This window comes from Chlorocebus sabaeus, chromosome 20, assembly GCF_047675955.1.
Source record: "Chlorocebus sabaeus isolate Y175 chromosome 20, mChlSab1.0.hap1, whole genome shotgun sequence".
Classification (NCBI taxonomy): domain Eukaryota; kingdom Metazoa; phylum Chordata; class Mammalia; order Primates; family Cercopithecidae; genus Chlorocebus; species Chlorocebus sabaeus.
In genome coordinates, this window is record NC_132923.1 from 95,376,713 (window position 1) to 95,392,881 (window position 16,169).

The following is a 16,169-nucleotide window of genomic DNA, read 5'->3' on the forward strand; positions in this document are numbered from 1 at the left end:
AGACATGGGCAGCTGAGTGGTTTGACCAGGGTCTCGTGGCTGGTGTGTGGCAAGATTCAAGTGCTCACCACAGGCTCATTGTGAAGTCTAAACGAGGCAAAGAATTCGCTTCTGGCTCAATGGATATTAGCTCCTCCCCATAGGCAGGACAGGCTGCCAGCCTTGGGATCTTAGTGGGGGAAACAGACTAAAGGAAGGGTCTGTAGCCACCAAGGGACTGGGACTGACTCAGAGGCAGCTGCATGCAGGCTGCTAGTTGCTGGCACTGGCGCTTGCAAGGAACTCTTCTAAGCTGATTCTCTGGAGACCACCTTTCCCAGGAGCCCATTTCCCAAGCAGCTGTCTCGCCTCCACAGAGCCCAGTTCATGCTGAAGCCAAATAGAGGATTTGCCTTTTCATAGCAGCCTTTTGGCCTAGAAGGTGGAGCCTCGGCTATACAAATGAGTCCACCCCAGGTGAAGGCCCCCAAAGCCCCTGACAGGGAGAGAGCCGTAGAAGCAATGCTTAGCTCCCTTCAGGACATCTGTTGGGGTTTTTCAGGGTCCTAGCAAGGCTCTTTACCCTTGACCATGCCCCTTGAGTTATTTTGCACTTGATTTGTGTGAACCTCCAAAACTGTTTTAGCAAACATTTATTAATGTCTGCTGGGAGACTGGCCTTGTGCTAGACTCTGCAGGGAGACAGAAATGAATTTTCAATGGCTATGCCCCTAGGGGCTCACAGGTCAGGAGGAGAAATTGTATTAATAATAATGGTAATAATAATAACAATAACATGAACAATAACAACCTGTAATATCTGATCATTTTCCACGTGACAGATGTTGTATTGAGGTTTTATGTACATCAGTTCATTTAGTCATTACAGTTCAATGAATTACTAAAAATACAGCTCCCGTTTTACATATGGGGAAACAAATTCAGAGAGGTTAAATAACTTACCTAAGTTCACACAACTCCAAAATTGCAGAGCTGGGCATGAACCAAAGAAAGAAAGTGTGGATACAAATAACTCTATTATAAGGTATTATAAATGTGGATACAAATAACTCTATTACAAGGTATTATAAATGTGGATACAAATAACTCTATTATAAGGTAGAAACTGCTGTATACCCTAGTAGAGGGACAAGGAAAGGCTTCTGAAGGTTCAGGAAGAGAAGGGAAGCAAGATGGTGCTGGTGGTGCTGCTGTTGTTGTTGATAGTAATGACATTGATGTTGATGGGGATGATGATAATCCTTGGGTGCCCGTTTGTTGAGCTTCTGCTTTGTGCCAGGCTCTTACCTGGGTGCTTTCTACTATCCCATTTACCCCTCATAACAACTTGCCAATGTCAATTACATCTGCATCTTGCTCTTGAGGACTCAGAGCTGGAGGAAGACCAGATGGCCTCCCTAAGGGCACACATCCAGTGTTACCTGGGCTTAAGCTTAAGTGTACCTCACTGCAGAGCTGCAGCTCTTTCCTGAACCAGGATCCCTAACCTTTGAACCAGCGGGCTGGGCATCTCAGAGATGCTCCATAAATGTCTGTTGAATGAATGAATATTGAATGAATGGATCCCCAAGGGCTCAAAGCCTTAAGCCCAGAAGACATAAATAACATGTCTCAAATGAGTATGTGTCCAACTGTAATTTAAACATAAGTAGTGGTGCTGTAATTACTAAAATACAAGTTAATTGCAAAGCATTAGTTCATTGTAACTTTTGTACTGTTTATTTTCTCAATGAGAAGATAATAGGTATACAGTTACCATCAGGAGGAGTTTGGAGAAATACTTTCATGCAAAGAGAAGTCCTCATGCCGAAAATGGTAGGAGCATTCTGCCATCCTGCATGGCTTAACCAAAGTGCTTTGCCCAGCACCTGGCACAGAGGTCACTTGGAGAAGGGAGGTAACCCACCAGCCTGTGGCATTTGTCCTGGGTCTACACCAGCCTTTCTTACTGGATCTAGGCTGTTACACTCAGAGACTTCATCTCTATGAGGACCTGACACCAGCATCTAACAACCTTCCGGAATGGCTGTCGAATGCTTACATGAATGAATGAATAATGAAAGCAAGAATGAGTGAATGACAATGAACGGTGCTTAGGGAACCCACAAAGGGTGTTTTCCCCGAGGAGTGTTTGAAAGTGGGAGTTCCTCCAGCCTCAGGCCTGAACACGGGACAAGCATAACTGTGGGGTTCCCAGGGGCAGACAACTTGTGACTTTCAGCTCTGTACTGAGATTTTGAGACTGTGGTTTCATCCCCAGGGACCTGATCTTGACCTTGTCATAACCATGTTGGAGAAGGGGTGGTGGCTGAGGCCTTGCTTTCAGCAAGGCTGTGCTCTCCATTTTTGGATGCATTTTTCAAACTCAGATGAAAGTTGACAGATGGCGGTGGCATAATATTCTCACTTTCTCTACTTCCCACAGGCCTCCCTCCAACACAGCTCTCCAAGCTCTAGAAATCTCTGACACATCTCGACCATGAGACCACGGCTGGCTTTTGGCAGGTGAGCCCTCCCCATCCTTCATCACACCACAGGACACAGGGCAGTTTCAGCATAGCCCAAAGGCCACTAGGCTGTGTTTTGAGGCCAGGAGGTAGACAGGAGTGACCTTAGCCTCGGGCAGGAGAATGGAGCCCCACATGCTACCGAGACTTCAGGAAAAAGCCACCCAAATGTCCCAAGTTTTGCCGCTGGCATTTCTGCAAATGGCAGCATATGGTGATGGGAGAGTCCTGGGCCGGGAGCCAGGGGAAATGCTTCTGACCCCAGGCCTGCCTTTATTGCTCAGGAAAATCTCATGCAAGTGCCTCCTTTCTGGGTCTCTGTTTCCTGGTCTGCAAAGTGAGGGAGTGGGACTCGGTGGACCCAGCAGGGCTCAGGCCAAGGCCGTGGGCTCTGGGGAGGACAGTATGGCTGACCCTGCAGCTGTGTACCATATCCTTAGAACTCAAGTCTTCTGTTTGATTGTTCCATTGACTTTATAGCCACAGATATCCTGGACTGGGCTGTGTGTTCACCATATATGTGTATGTGTGCATTTTGGGGAGGGGCCTGTATTCCTCCTAGTAAACACTGCTGGAAGTCAAACTCAGATGCAATCACCAGCCCCGTGCCTGCCCTCTTATGACCTCGTCATCAGGACATCATTTATTGCCTGTTGTGCTCTATCCTCTGTGCTGGTCACTGAGGCACAGAGATGAACAAATCATGGCATTGTCCTCAAGAAGCTTCTGCTCCAGTGGAGGAGATCGATGTGCAAATAGCCACAGAACAGCAAAACCTGTGAAGGCAGGAGGGCTCTATTCTTCAGGGTTTGGTTGTGGGGGTAGTTCAAGGAAGACAATTTGAAGGTGACACTTGAACTGGGCTTTGAAGGATGAATAGAAGTTCACCAGGTGAAAAATGGAAGAAGAGCATCCTAAGCCGAAGGGACAGCAAGTGGAGCAGTGGAGTCGCTGGGATGCAGGGCCCAAGAGGAGGAGGGTGGGAGTGAGGCCGAGAGAGCGGCAGGACTCTGAAGGTTACCCAGGAGCTTGGGCTGGGTCCTACACAAGCAGGGAAGGGAGACAGTCAGCCCTGTGGTTCTGAGAGAGGCCCCTAGCAGGGTGTGGGAGGGCGGGGAGGAAGGTGGTGGGGAGGCTGAGATGAGAGGAGGTGCACATGTCAGAACCTACAGAACATCAACAGGGGCCCGGGGCAGAACACCCCGTGCTGAAGTGTCTGTGACCTCAGCTCTCACAGACTCCAGCATCCCTCTGCATCCTTTCAGGTCCCCGGGGCCCCATCCTGTGTTGGGCTGCCACTCCGGCCACAGGGCTGCTTCTCTTCTGCTCTTCCAGCTCCCACTCACTCTCCTCCTTTCCTGCCCCTGAAGGAAAATAGGCCACCCCCTCCTGGGCAGCAATTTCGTAAGAATTCAATGCTGTTCCCAAGGCCCCTAAAGACTTCTTTTGATAGCAAGGTTGTCCTAGAGTAGTTTCTGTGTGGTGGGTAATAACTGGCAATTCTATGGTTTTACAGTTTCCTCTCTTGGTAGAACTCAGAACACTTTCACACCTGTTGTCTCACAGGAGTGTAGAAAGAGTAGGTTCTGGGGCCAAAGAGAGCCTTGCTGCAACCCTACCCCACGCCTCCTTTGAGGAGCAGTGGAACCGTCAGAGCCTCAGGAGGGCCTCTCTGTGTAGAATACCCACCTCCCGCGGTGGTGCCAGAGTCAAATGCAAGAGCTCGAGCGAGAAGCCAGCACGGTGCTCACCATGTGGTCAGCACTTACTTTCAGGGCTCCCCTGCCAACTCAGCCCTGCGATGGAGTGAGTGGCAGCTGATGGGCAGGGCTGGCCTAGAGCCACCTGTGAGTTTTGCGTTCAGAAGGTCATGTGAGCAGTCAGCATGCATGCCTTAACGGGAGGTCAGGCCAATGGGCTTGACTTTCCTTTGAAAAGTGCGCTCAGCAGAGCTTTCCTGACACCCCTCTGATCCTGGCATTGGTGGACGCTGGGGGCCCAAACAAGAGCAAGTTTGCCCCTTCTCCAGAAGGGACACATAGACAGAGGAATAGCCAGGAATAGCAGCCCCACAGGCCCAGGGCAGAAACAAGAGAAGCCCAGGAGAGAGGCAGCTACATTTGGTGGGGGCTGTGGCTAGAAGAAGCATTGTGGCGGTGGAGCGAGGAGCACTGGCACCCAAAGGATCTGTGGGAGTTCTCAGATCAGCATGGGGAGGGCATGGGGCCCCAGTGGAGAAAGGCATGGCATGGGAAACAGCAGGCTGTGTTGGGGTGTCAGTAGTTGGCATTTTCGATATCCTGCCCAGCAGAACTCCCTGTCACAGAGCAGCATTCATGGAAGCTTAGCACACAGCCCCCTCATCAACTTGGTTCTCATCGGGAAGGTCACACCCAGGGTCAGGCCCCACAGTTCAAGGGCAACATTGATGAGCTCCATGATAAGACCAGATAGGCAACCTCTAATGCCTCTAAGACTTTTCTCGATTGGAGTTGAGGGCACACATTAGCTGCAAATGCTGACATAATCCTGGTGATGTTATAATATCTGTGCTGGGTGCTGGGATAGAGATGAATAAACTCAGTCCCTACCCAGGTAGAGACAAGGAGGGAACAGGGCCTCAGACACCTGTACTGCATGCTCATCAGTGCTCTCATGGAGGGGTGTTCAAAGTGCTATGGGACCGTAGAGGAGGTAGCAGCCAGAGGAGAAAAGCAGGGTGGGCACCATAAGGAGGGAATCTGCACCAGAGGGTAATGATGAGAATGTTTATAGCAACTGAGGTTTACTGAGCACTTACTACATGCCAGGCACTGTTCTCTAAAAGCTTTCCACAGATGTACACTCCACCTGCACTAGTCTATGAGGCAGGTGCTGTTTTCATCCTCTTTTACAGATGACAGAGAGACTGTGACTGGCCCAAATGCACAGGGCTATGAAGTGGCTTAGCCAGGGTGAGCCTAGACAGTCTGACCCCAGAGTCTATGCTTGAATGACCCTGGGTAGCCTTTCTCTGAGCACTAGAGGCACCTACAGGGTTGATACTATGTCTTTTGCTCTAGCACCTAGCAGGCCCTCAATTAAAATGTGTTCATCAATAAGAATGCACAAATGCCTGGATGAACTGGGCCCTGGAAGACTGAGGGCAGCATATGGGGATAGAGATGGCACTCGTGCAGAGGGAGGAACTGGAGCAAAGGCCTCAGATCAGGGCATCTGGCGTTGCTGTGTGGTGCTGCCCCTCCCGAAGCACTGGAAGACTGAGAGTTTAGACAGCAGCCTCTCCAGTCAACTCCCTCCCCCTCCCCCGTCCCAAAGGCCTGGCACCTGCCAGCCAGTCCCACCTTGGGATTTGCTGTGCCCTTTGTTCCCCCACGTCATGATTTGTTACCCGTCCTCTCCAAGGTTCCCATGGGCAGATGACCATGACGCCCCAGAGCTAAGGAAGGCGTGTACCTAGAGGGGCTCAGGAAAGAATTCAAAACTCAGTCCCTTAAGAGGTTGCTTTCGGAATGTTTGAGACTTCAAGGAGTGGGGTGTTTTTGTTGTTGTTTTGTTCTGTTCTTTTTTCAAAGGCCCTTCCTTTCCTGAAGCTCAGTGGGCTGTGGGTGGAAAGCTAGGGTTGGGATTTGGCTCTGTGGCTTCTGAACTGGTCATCTTTGAGTGAATCAGTTCACTTCTCTGTACCTCAGTTTCCATCTCCATTAAGTGGGAATAAAACCAACTACAGAATTAAGTGGGGCAAGGCTTGGGGAAACTCCAGTGCAACACCAGCCTCGGTGAAAATCTGCCTCTCTGCTTCCTGCTTTGCTCCTGGGGCCTCCGTCTCCTCCGTACAATGTGGGGTTGGGAAATGTTGATCTTTAACACCAGCCAGCCGTATAAATATATTCACACACACATATATACCACCTGTCATAAGCATATGCAATTTAATCATTTTATATATTTCATGGGAATATATAAGATAGCATCTTATTGTGTATTCTTCTGATTACAAAAGTAATACGTATGTATTGAGAAAATTTTGAAAAGTAGAGGAAAAAAAACTCACTACTATTCCACATCCATGACTGGGCTATTTAGTAAATTCCTCTTCCACCTCTTTTTCTATGCACATACACAGATTTTTTTTAATTAGGATTATACTCTGCATTCTATTTTTTAACTCAAGCTGGGCTATTGAACCAGGCTGCTGCACAGGGCTGTCGGTCTCTGTGTCTGGGAGGAACAAGAGGCAGCAGCTGCCACAGCTGTTTGGTGCCCATCTGCCGCACTCCTGCCCGGGTGGCTGCTTGGAGGCATCTGACCTTCGGATGTTCAGTGTGTCTGGCGGGTACACATCTGACACTAATTTTAGCTTGGCCTCTCAGGCTCACTGGCCTTGGGGCCTGCACATAATGAGCGCCTTACGTAGACAGCTGCCAACGGTGCAGAAAGAAGCGTCCCACCTTAAAATGTTCCTCATCACCCGCCAGCACACTGCTCTCAGAGAACAAGCCAGTTCCCTGTTCCTTCTCCCACCAGGAAGGGGCTGCTGTTGACGTTTGTGGCCCAGCAGGCTGCACCCCGTGGGCAGGTGGCCCACCAAACATGTGGGAGATTGCTTCTTTGGATGGGGTCATGTTTTTTCAGGATAGGCTTTGATTGGAGCTGGAACAGCTGAGAGAGACTTCCCGAGACATTGCAGGCTGTGGGGCATCTGAAGTGCCCTCGGAGGTATGGACTGAACTTCAGGTGTCTCACCCTGATGCCTCACATTTGTCAAGTAGGTACAAATGTACAGTGTCATTTGATACCCCATTTTGTCCTGAAGACAGCCCTGTGTATTAGGTGGCAGTATTCCCATTTGACAGATGAGGCAACCGAGGTTGAGATGGGGAAGTCATTTGCTGGAGGTCACACAGCAAGATGGTGGCAGGGACTTGACTGTGGAGGTGGGTCTCTCACTCCAAGCCCAGGGCTCTTTCTGTTCATCAGCACCATAGGTAAGCAGCTCATCCAGGGCCATAGCCATCTGCTGTGATTCCTTATGTTGGGATTATTTGTCCAAAATGGAAACGCTTTAATTTTCACCTGAGAAAGAATTCATGTTTATTAAAAACAAATATACCTAGTTGGTCTGTTTCTAAAGCACAAATCTAACCATGGCAGGCTCTTCCTTCAAAATGTAGGGCATCTCCCTCTGCCCACAGGATGAAGCCCGTATGCCCCCACCTGACATCCAACCTCCACAGCCTGCAGTGGGCTGACCCCCCAAATCTGGGCACCCTTAGCATTAGAGATCTCTATTGTGGCTCTTGGGCAGGGTTGGGGGTTTTCTTTGTGATTCACCTCCCGATCGGAATGGAGCTGCACGAAGCAGGAGGCTCGTAGGCTGCTCATCCCCACGTCCCTGAGGCCTGCACTGGGCCCGGCACAGAGTCAAGTCCAGTAAATGTGTTGGCCGCCAACCCATGGTCCTTCATGAGAAACCTGAGCTCTAATCCAGGCTTAGAAATAAGCTGAGGCCTGCCCAGCCTCTACCAGCCCGATAAGGAAGTGGCTGCTTGGCGGCACTGCTAGGAGGCGCCTGCAGGGCTGTCTAAAAGCCACAACCCCCTGGGCAGGCAAGGGGGAGGACTCCGGAGGGCCATCTCCAGATACGTACTGGAGACCAACATCCTGCCTCCATGGCGAGTCGTCCACCTCCCCCATCCCTCCACTCCCCAGTCCCATAGCAACAAGAATGCCTGTGTGATGTGCCCCCTGCCTGACAGTAGCTCTTTGACTTAAGCTCTTTAGGAATGATTTATAGAAGCGGCATCATACAGCTCTGGGGGAAACAAGTTTTCTAGGGACTGTCTTGGTTTAGTGACAGCAGGACCCTTGCTGTTTGACTCTGTACAGCATTCCCCTCTGGGCCACAGCCCCTCAACCTCCCAGCCTCTGGTAGTCTGGAGGTTATTATAGGAGAGGCAAGGTTTTTAGAGCCCCACAGCTCTGGCTTCAGCTGCCCCTACCACTTACTAGGTAGGATTACGTCTCTCTGAGACTCAGTTTCCTCATTTGCAAAATGGGACTAGTGATCTCAACTTTCAGGGTGTGGTATCTTATTGGTAAAAGTCTAGCACAGCGACAGGCACATGGTGAATAATTATATTCCTTCTCCCGGAGGCCTTTTAGGGCCTGAGAGCCTGCCTGAGAAATGCTCTGCTGCTTGGTGAGGGTGGCAGTCTCTGGGGACAGGTGTTGGGGCATGTTGCACATGACACGCAGTCTAGTAGTGAGCCACTTCTCTCATTCTGACACGTTCTTGGGGGTTTAGCCAAGGACAAATCTTTTGTTTTCTAATGAAAGCCTACGAAAGAGGGATTTTGTAACTGATTCATTTCATTTCACGATCAGCTTTCCAGGAGGATGTCTTTCATTCACTTGTTCGTTCATTCATTCACCCTGCACATATCTCCCAAGCCCCGACAACCTGCCAGGTGTGGTAGGAGATGTACAAATAGGCCATGCAAGGACCCTGCCTTCAAGGGGCTCACTGTCTAAGCAGTAATTATAATTCTGGGTAAAAAAGTGGAGTGGGGCACACAAAAGTCAGAGTGCTGAGAGGGGAGAAATTAGAAAAGATTCCTGCAGAGCTGAGTAGAAAAGCTTTCACCAAGAAGGTGGTACCAAAATAAGGCAGTTAGAAAGCATAGAGGGAAAAAGACTTCATTATCCAAAGAAATAAAAGCATAAAATTATGAAGAATCAACTGAAGAAGGTATTATAAATTGTTCTATAAATAAAATTGAATCTCAAAATCCCCCCAAAAATTGTTCATAAAATGGTTACGAAGTATATCTGGAAAAATAAACATGGACGAATGGCCTAGAAAAAGTCAGTGTTGGTACAGAGATAGACCTATGGCTCAAGGAACAGAGAGCCCAGAAGTAGATATCAGTGTACATGAGGCTTAGTATGTGAATGCATGGCATCGAGAATTAGAGATGAAAATGCAGGTGATTGCTGATGTGTTCTAAAGACAACCAGCGAGCTATTTGTAGGGAGGGAAGGGAATGCAACTGGCTCCCTACCTCAGTTCCTACACCAAAATAAATTCCAAGGAGATTAAAAAACATGAAACCATAATGATACTAAAAGGAAGACAACGAGGGAATATTTGTGTCATACCGGAATGACGAATGCCTCCTTACATGTAATATCAAATCCAGAAACTGTGAAGGAAAACAATTAAAAACCCTATGGGCAAACACCCCACCGTAATCAGGTTAAAGGATGATAACAAACTAAGAAAAGTATTTCAACATAGGCATGATGGGTAAAAGGTTAGCAGCACTAATACCCAAAGAGCTCTTGTAAGCCAAGTATTAGATAAAGACAAATTACCAGCGGAAAAATGGGCAGAGGCTATGAACAAGCAATTCACAAATGACAAAATACAGAGGATAGAAAGCATGTGAAGAGTCGTCACCCAGGGACAGAGGATGCACATTAAACAATCAAAGTGTCCTTCGGGGGCCGTTTCAAAGAATGAAAATACTTGGGGAAATGCAGAATGAGGAACAGGAACACCGGAACACTGTTTAGTGGGTCACAAATTGATACACATTTTCTGGAGGGGAGTTTATATGTCAATACTTTCAAATGTCCCCACCTTCCAACTCAGTAGTTCACTTCTAAACAAGTATCCTAGAGTGCCCAGGATTATGTGTGTAGGAAAGCAGCAGAGCGTTGGTTAAGAGTATAGAGTCTGAGATCAGAAAGACCTTGTTTCAAGCCACCTGGCCCTAAAAAAGTTCCTTAACATCTGTAAGCATCAAAGTCCTCATCTGCAAAGTGGGCATAGTAATAGGCACTTTCATAGGCTTGTGGCAAAGCTTAGATGAGATAACACTTATAAAACTCTTAGCAGAGGGTTGGGCCCCTACTAAGTGCTGAATAAATGCTAGCTCTTTTATTATTACCAATAAGGACGTTCATCATAGTATTGCTTGTAATAGCAAATAATGGGACGCAACCAAATTGCCCATCAATAGGGAGCTCCTGGTTATTATCACAGAAATGTGCACAGTGATACAGCCCTCTGAGGACCCGTATTTATGAAAATGGAAACATGCCTTTGACATATTAACATATGATTTTTTAAAGTATCAAAAGGGTATGGGACATCCATTCCAAATTGCACAGAAGCATATATACATGTATCTAGAAAGATGTCATTGATTCTTGTTATTTACAGTAGGTATGTTCTATAAAGTCCTCACAAACACGGAATAAGCAAATACTGAACTGTTGCTCCTGGGAGAACTACAGCAGGAGATTCCTGCAAGCCTCTGGTGACAACGTTTTTGTCAGCTCATCAATATATAACCTTGTTTTATGTGTGTTTCTGTTTTAACATACCTTATTTAACATAGATTGTGGATTCATTAATATTGAACTCAGGGCCAGTAGCACTATAAGTCCTGTCTGAACAAAGCTTACCTAACACGGTGTTTCCTCTGTAAGGCGCGCAGTAGCTCCCCTGGGCTTGGGAACACCAGAAAGCACTTCAGCCCTGTATTTGGAGGCCATTTGAAAAAGTAAAATCACCAAACAAAAAGTGCAAAACTGCGAAAACTGTCCATAGTGTCCTTTTTGTGGACACTTGTTTATCATATGGGATCTGAAACTAGAAGGCAGAAGGTCACCTCATTCAGCCTCATCTGGGAACACGCACGTTAGGCAACACAAAATTTTCACCACGCTGGGCTCAGCGGCTCGCGCCTGTAATCCCAGCACTTTGGGAGGCTGAGGCAGGTGGATTGCTTAAGGTCAGGAGTTCAAGACCAGCCTGGCCGACATGGTGAAACCCTGTCTCTACTAAAACTCCAAAAATTAGCTGGCCATGGTGGCACAGGCCTGTAATCCCAGCTACTCAAAAGGCTGAGTCAGGAGAATCGCTTGAACCTGGGAGGCAGAGGTTGCAGACAGAGCGAGACTCCATCTCAAAAAAACACAAAACTTCACCACTCTGCACATCCACAAATGACTATGAATGTAATTATTGATTTGGAGGTTACAAATAAATTTGATCAAGTAGATAAATTTGCAAATACAGAATCTATGAATAATGAGGATTGACGGTGTCTAAAAAGATAGTGTCTTCGTTCATTCAGGCTGCTATAACAAAATACCATAAACTGAGTGGCTTAGAAAAACAGAAGTCTATTTCTTACAGTTCTCAAGGCTGGGAAATTCAAGATCAAGGCAGATTCATGATCCGATGAGGCTCTACTGTCTGATTCATAGGTGTTACCTTTTTGCTGTGTCCTCAAATGGTAGAGGGGATGAGAGGTCTTTCTTTGGCCTCTTTTATAAGGGCACTAATCCCATTCATGAAGATTCTGCCCCCAGAATGTAATCACTTCCCAAAGGCCCCACCTCCTAATACTGTCACCTTGATGGTCAGGATTTCAACATATGAATTTTGAAGGGATACATACATTCAGGCCATAGCAGATGGTCATGTCAGTAGTGAGTCAGGATTTAAGGGGATTTTTTTCTGTTCTTCTTTATACTGATAATACTTTAACTTTTTACAGTGGGTACATATAATACGATCAGTCAAAGCAATAAAGCTATTTTCAATCTAGAAAGAAAACTTGTTATTGATGGCACTCCATAGTCAAGATAAAAATCCATACTCATTAGAATAATATAGTTAACCCTTTTATGTATTGTTTGCTATGTGCCACACAGACTTCTAAGCCCTTGACATATATTAATTCATGTAATGGAGTCTTCTCACCAAGAAACTCCCTGAGATAGACTGTATTATTATCCCCATTTTATAGTTGAGGCAAAGAGAGGTCAGATAACTTGCTCAAGGTCACAGCCAGTAAGGGGCAGAGCCCAGATTTGAACCCAGGAAGTCTGGCTCCAGAATCCATGCTTTCTTTTTTTGTTGTTTTTGTTTTTGAGATGGAGTTTCACTCTTGTCACCCAGGCTGGAGTGCAATGGAGCGATCTCAGCTCATTGCAACCTCCTCCCCCTGGGTTCAAGCGATTCTCCTGCCTCGGCCTCCCGAGTAGCTGGGATTACAGGTGCCTGCCACAACACCTGGCTAATTTTTGTATTTTTAGTAGAGACGAGGTTTCACCATGTTGGCCAGGCTGGTCTCGAACTCCCATTGGTGATCCATCCACCTTGGCCTCCCAAAGTCCTGGGATTACAGGTGTGAGCCACCACGCCGGGCCAGAATCCATGCTTTCAGCCAACAATATGTAAGTATGCTCAGTCCCAAGCCTGGCACAGGGCTGTGGAGATGCCCAGGAGGATCTGACCAGGCTCCTGGCCCAAGGCACTTCTGGTCTAGGTTGAAGGCAGTGGCAAGGGTGCACCGGGCACTTCAGGCTCATGGAAGCGGGGTGCTCCCCATCCCAGCCTGAGGACTCAGAGAAGGCATTGCTAGCCCAGCATTCAGTGTCCCCACAGTCTCCTGCCCTTCTTTCTCACTTCTTTGCAGGCACACCCTCCCACCAGGGTGCCCCTGCCATACCCAGCCATCCCCTGCCCCTTGAGCCAGCCATGTCTCTCAGACAAGGCTCAGCTCAAACGCCATCTTCTTTCTCTGACCATCAGGAAGAAGCAAGGGCTCCTTCCCCTGACCTCCCAACAGCTGATTCCTCTCTGTTTTGGAACTTTATGGTTATTGTCTTTCTACTCACCTGTCCACACTCCCCTACCATAAGCTGATATCAGAAACCTTTTATTCCCAGCACCCAACACAATCCTCACACATGTTATCCAGCAATACAAGTGTATTGAATGAAGAAATGAACAAACATGTGGAAATATCTAAGATCTGAGACTCCCAAATACCTAGGCACACGAGATTGTGGCAAAGTAGTTGTTGAAGGCTGCCAAGGCCCCGGAGGACCCTGGAGGGCTGAGCTCTCTGGCTAGAAGCCTCTGTCACCACGGGACTGGGAGGTGGAGCCGACAGGCTACAGTGCCAGCATTAGCCAGGGTGTTGTTTCTGCGGCTTCTGAAACACCCCCACCCTAGTGAGAAAGACTAAGAAAGGTCCCATTCAACTTGTCTTGGCACTTCTAAGGGAAAGGATGGGGTTTGGATTAGCTGGGCCAGGGACATCTTTTCTAAAATAGCTTCATGCATATTCAGCTGCTCCCTGAAATAGTCGGGCAGCTATTTTCAGCAGCTTCTACTCAGATGCCCACACATAATGGCCTCTACCTTGAGCATGTAAACCAGTAGGAAGCAAAGCAAAGGGTACGGGAGGACAGCGTCAGAAGGCTTTTCATGGCTTTCTACCACTCCCCCCAAGCCCTTGGTGTGTTTTTCCTCCCAGGGACTCTCTCCCATGAAACGGAAAGTCCTGGTTACTATGACAACTTGCTGGAGGAGGTTTCCCCGCCAGTGACCCTACCCACCCAGATCCCAGAAAGCGCAGACTCACCAGGGCAGCCATAGCTTGAGGCATGACCTCCAAACACTAAGTTGGCGAGTTCACTCCCAAGAGAGCCCCTCGGCGCCTGTTCCCTCATGGTTTGCACGCATTTCTAACAGGTGCCCCATGGAGGCTGAGGGAGGCCAGTGAAAGACTGGACCCTACCAGCAGGGAGTTGAGGTCACAACAGACAATCCAGCTGGAAGGGTAAAGAGAGAACCACTCTACCAGGGAAACATTTATTTGCAAATACCTACGGAAACATCAATATGTACCTTGTGCTGTTTGCTGGGGAAACAAAGATAAATAAGACTCCGTTCATGAAATGAATGGGTAAGCAAACATTTGTAAGTGTCTTTCTCTAAGCTGTAACTCTGTTCTCCCAAAAAGATTGTTTTTAAATGTTGGAAATACAGTGTCCTAAGTGCTGGGGTTAAGGTGAGGACATGGGATTCCCAGGGGAAGGAAATGGGCTCTCTAAGGAGCTTGAGCAGAGAGGTAAGAGTTTTCTTGTGAGACTAGCAGGTGGTGGCCTGTGTTCCAGGTGGCCAGCACAGCACACCTGAAGCAACAGAGGTGGAAAAAAAACAGGTCCGTTTGGGGAACTCCCAGCTCAGGATGTCTGGAGCATGGTGCCGAGGAGGAGGCAGAATGATCAGAGGAGAGACGGGGGAGCCACATCACTAGGGCCTTGGAGGCTCTTCTCTGTGAGAAGAGCTCCCTGGGACCACTGTGTGTTTGGATGGATTCCTACCCACCCCAGTCCACCTAAGGTCTCCCTGTGTTACAATGTAGAACAATGATTAGAAAAAAATGAGATAGTGTTCAAAGTTTCACAGTGAGAGGTGTGACTTTAAGAATGAGTTAAGTGTTCATTCCACCTTCCCTGGAGATGTATCAAAAATTAAAATGAACTGGGAGTCCAGAAACCTGGATCCCGGAAAGAGCTGGGGAGGGACCAGTGTGGGGCCTCTAGGCCTCAGCCAGGTCAGCCATATGACCAGAAAAAGTGATTGCTTACATTTTATACATCTGATTATATTCGTTCTCTTGCCCCATAGCCATCCAGGAAAAGAGTTCTGTTTTGTTCAGGGCACCCTGAGAAAGGCAGGGAAGTGTGCTTTGATACCTTTTAGGAAGACAGCCACCCAGAGGGGTCAGAGGAGAGCAACAGAAGGGGTCAGATGAGAGGAACTGAAGGAGATCGGCTCGGCTATCTGGAGGTCACCTGTCAAGCATGCCCTGACCCCATGTCACTTCCCAATTGGCTTCTTTGAAGGCATTGGGAACCATCAGCAAGAACCGTGGTGCCCACAGGCAGATGCCTCTTTCTGCTCTGTTCATCCCCCATCGTTCCTCCATCTGCACTCAGCCTCTTTATTTATTTGTTCATTCATTCATTCATTCATCTGGAGCTGTGGCTGGGAAATGGTTGGCTTAGATAATGGTTTCTTCACTGAATTTTCAAGGATCTGTGAAACCCCTGAAATGATAAGAAAATGAGTACATATCTCATGTTCATTCTCTCATAGCTCATAACTTTCAGCAGATTCTCAAAGGAGCCGGTGACCCAAAAAAGGTTAAAAACCACTGATAGAGATGGGAATTGTTTTATTTTAAAACAAATGATTTCACCTTTCAGTAGATAAGCAGGGTGAGGGAGCATGGAGTGAAATCCCTAGTTCTGCGCTGAGCTTTCTCAGATGGTGAAGGGGCACCGGGGACTCTGTCATTGCTCCCAGCATCACCGTGCACCTAAGTATGTGCGTTCGCTGCAGCTGAGCCAGGTCCAGAGGCCCTCGGAGCACAGAGGGCGGGGAGCAAGATCCCTTACCTAAGACCGCTCTGTTTCTCTCCCTTCCCAACCACAGCCTCGCTGCGAGGTCCCTTTCCAGCCTGCATGTGGCAGAGCATGATGAGGCTCTCTTGGTCTGGAGAGATGTGGAAAGCTGGAAGAAATCTGAGAAAGGAGAGGCACATAGGCTGGAGTTGCAGAGGTCTGGATATTTAATGAAGCTTTGAAGAGAAGGGGCAGCTGAAGTTTAGTGATTAGCTCTAAAAGTCAGCTTGTGTCACCTTGGCTGGAAAACCTCCCATAGCTTCCTATCTCTGAGTGAAATTCAGTGAAATTCAGAAGTTGCATAAATGCCTTCACAGCCCCAGTGATTGTCTTGCCCGCATATCCTCTGGACGGTGTACTATTCTACAAACTCTGGCC

General features: G+C 47.9%; 1 protein-coding gene across 4 annotated transcripts in view; it reads left to right on the plus strand.

The window, feature by feature from the left end:
* HIVEP3 (HIVEP zinc finger 3) overlaps window positions 1–16,169 on the plus strand; it is a 535,336-nt gene that overhangs the window by 338,147 nt on the left and 181,020 nt on the right. For all 4 annotated transcript variants that reach the window (XM_073007415.1, XM_073007416.1, XM_073007418.1 and 1 more), the window contains one exon: window positions 2,426–2,505. The gene's annotated coding sequence lies outside the window, so the exon portion shown is untranslated. The remainder of the gene's footprint in view (window positions 1–2,425; window positions 2,506–16,169) is intronic.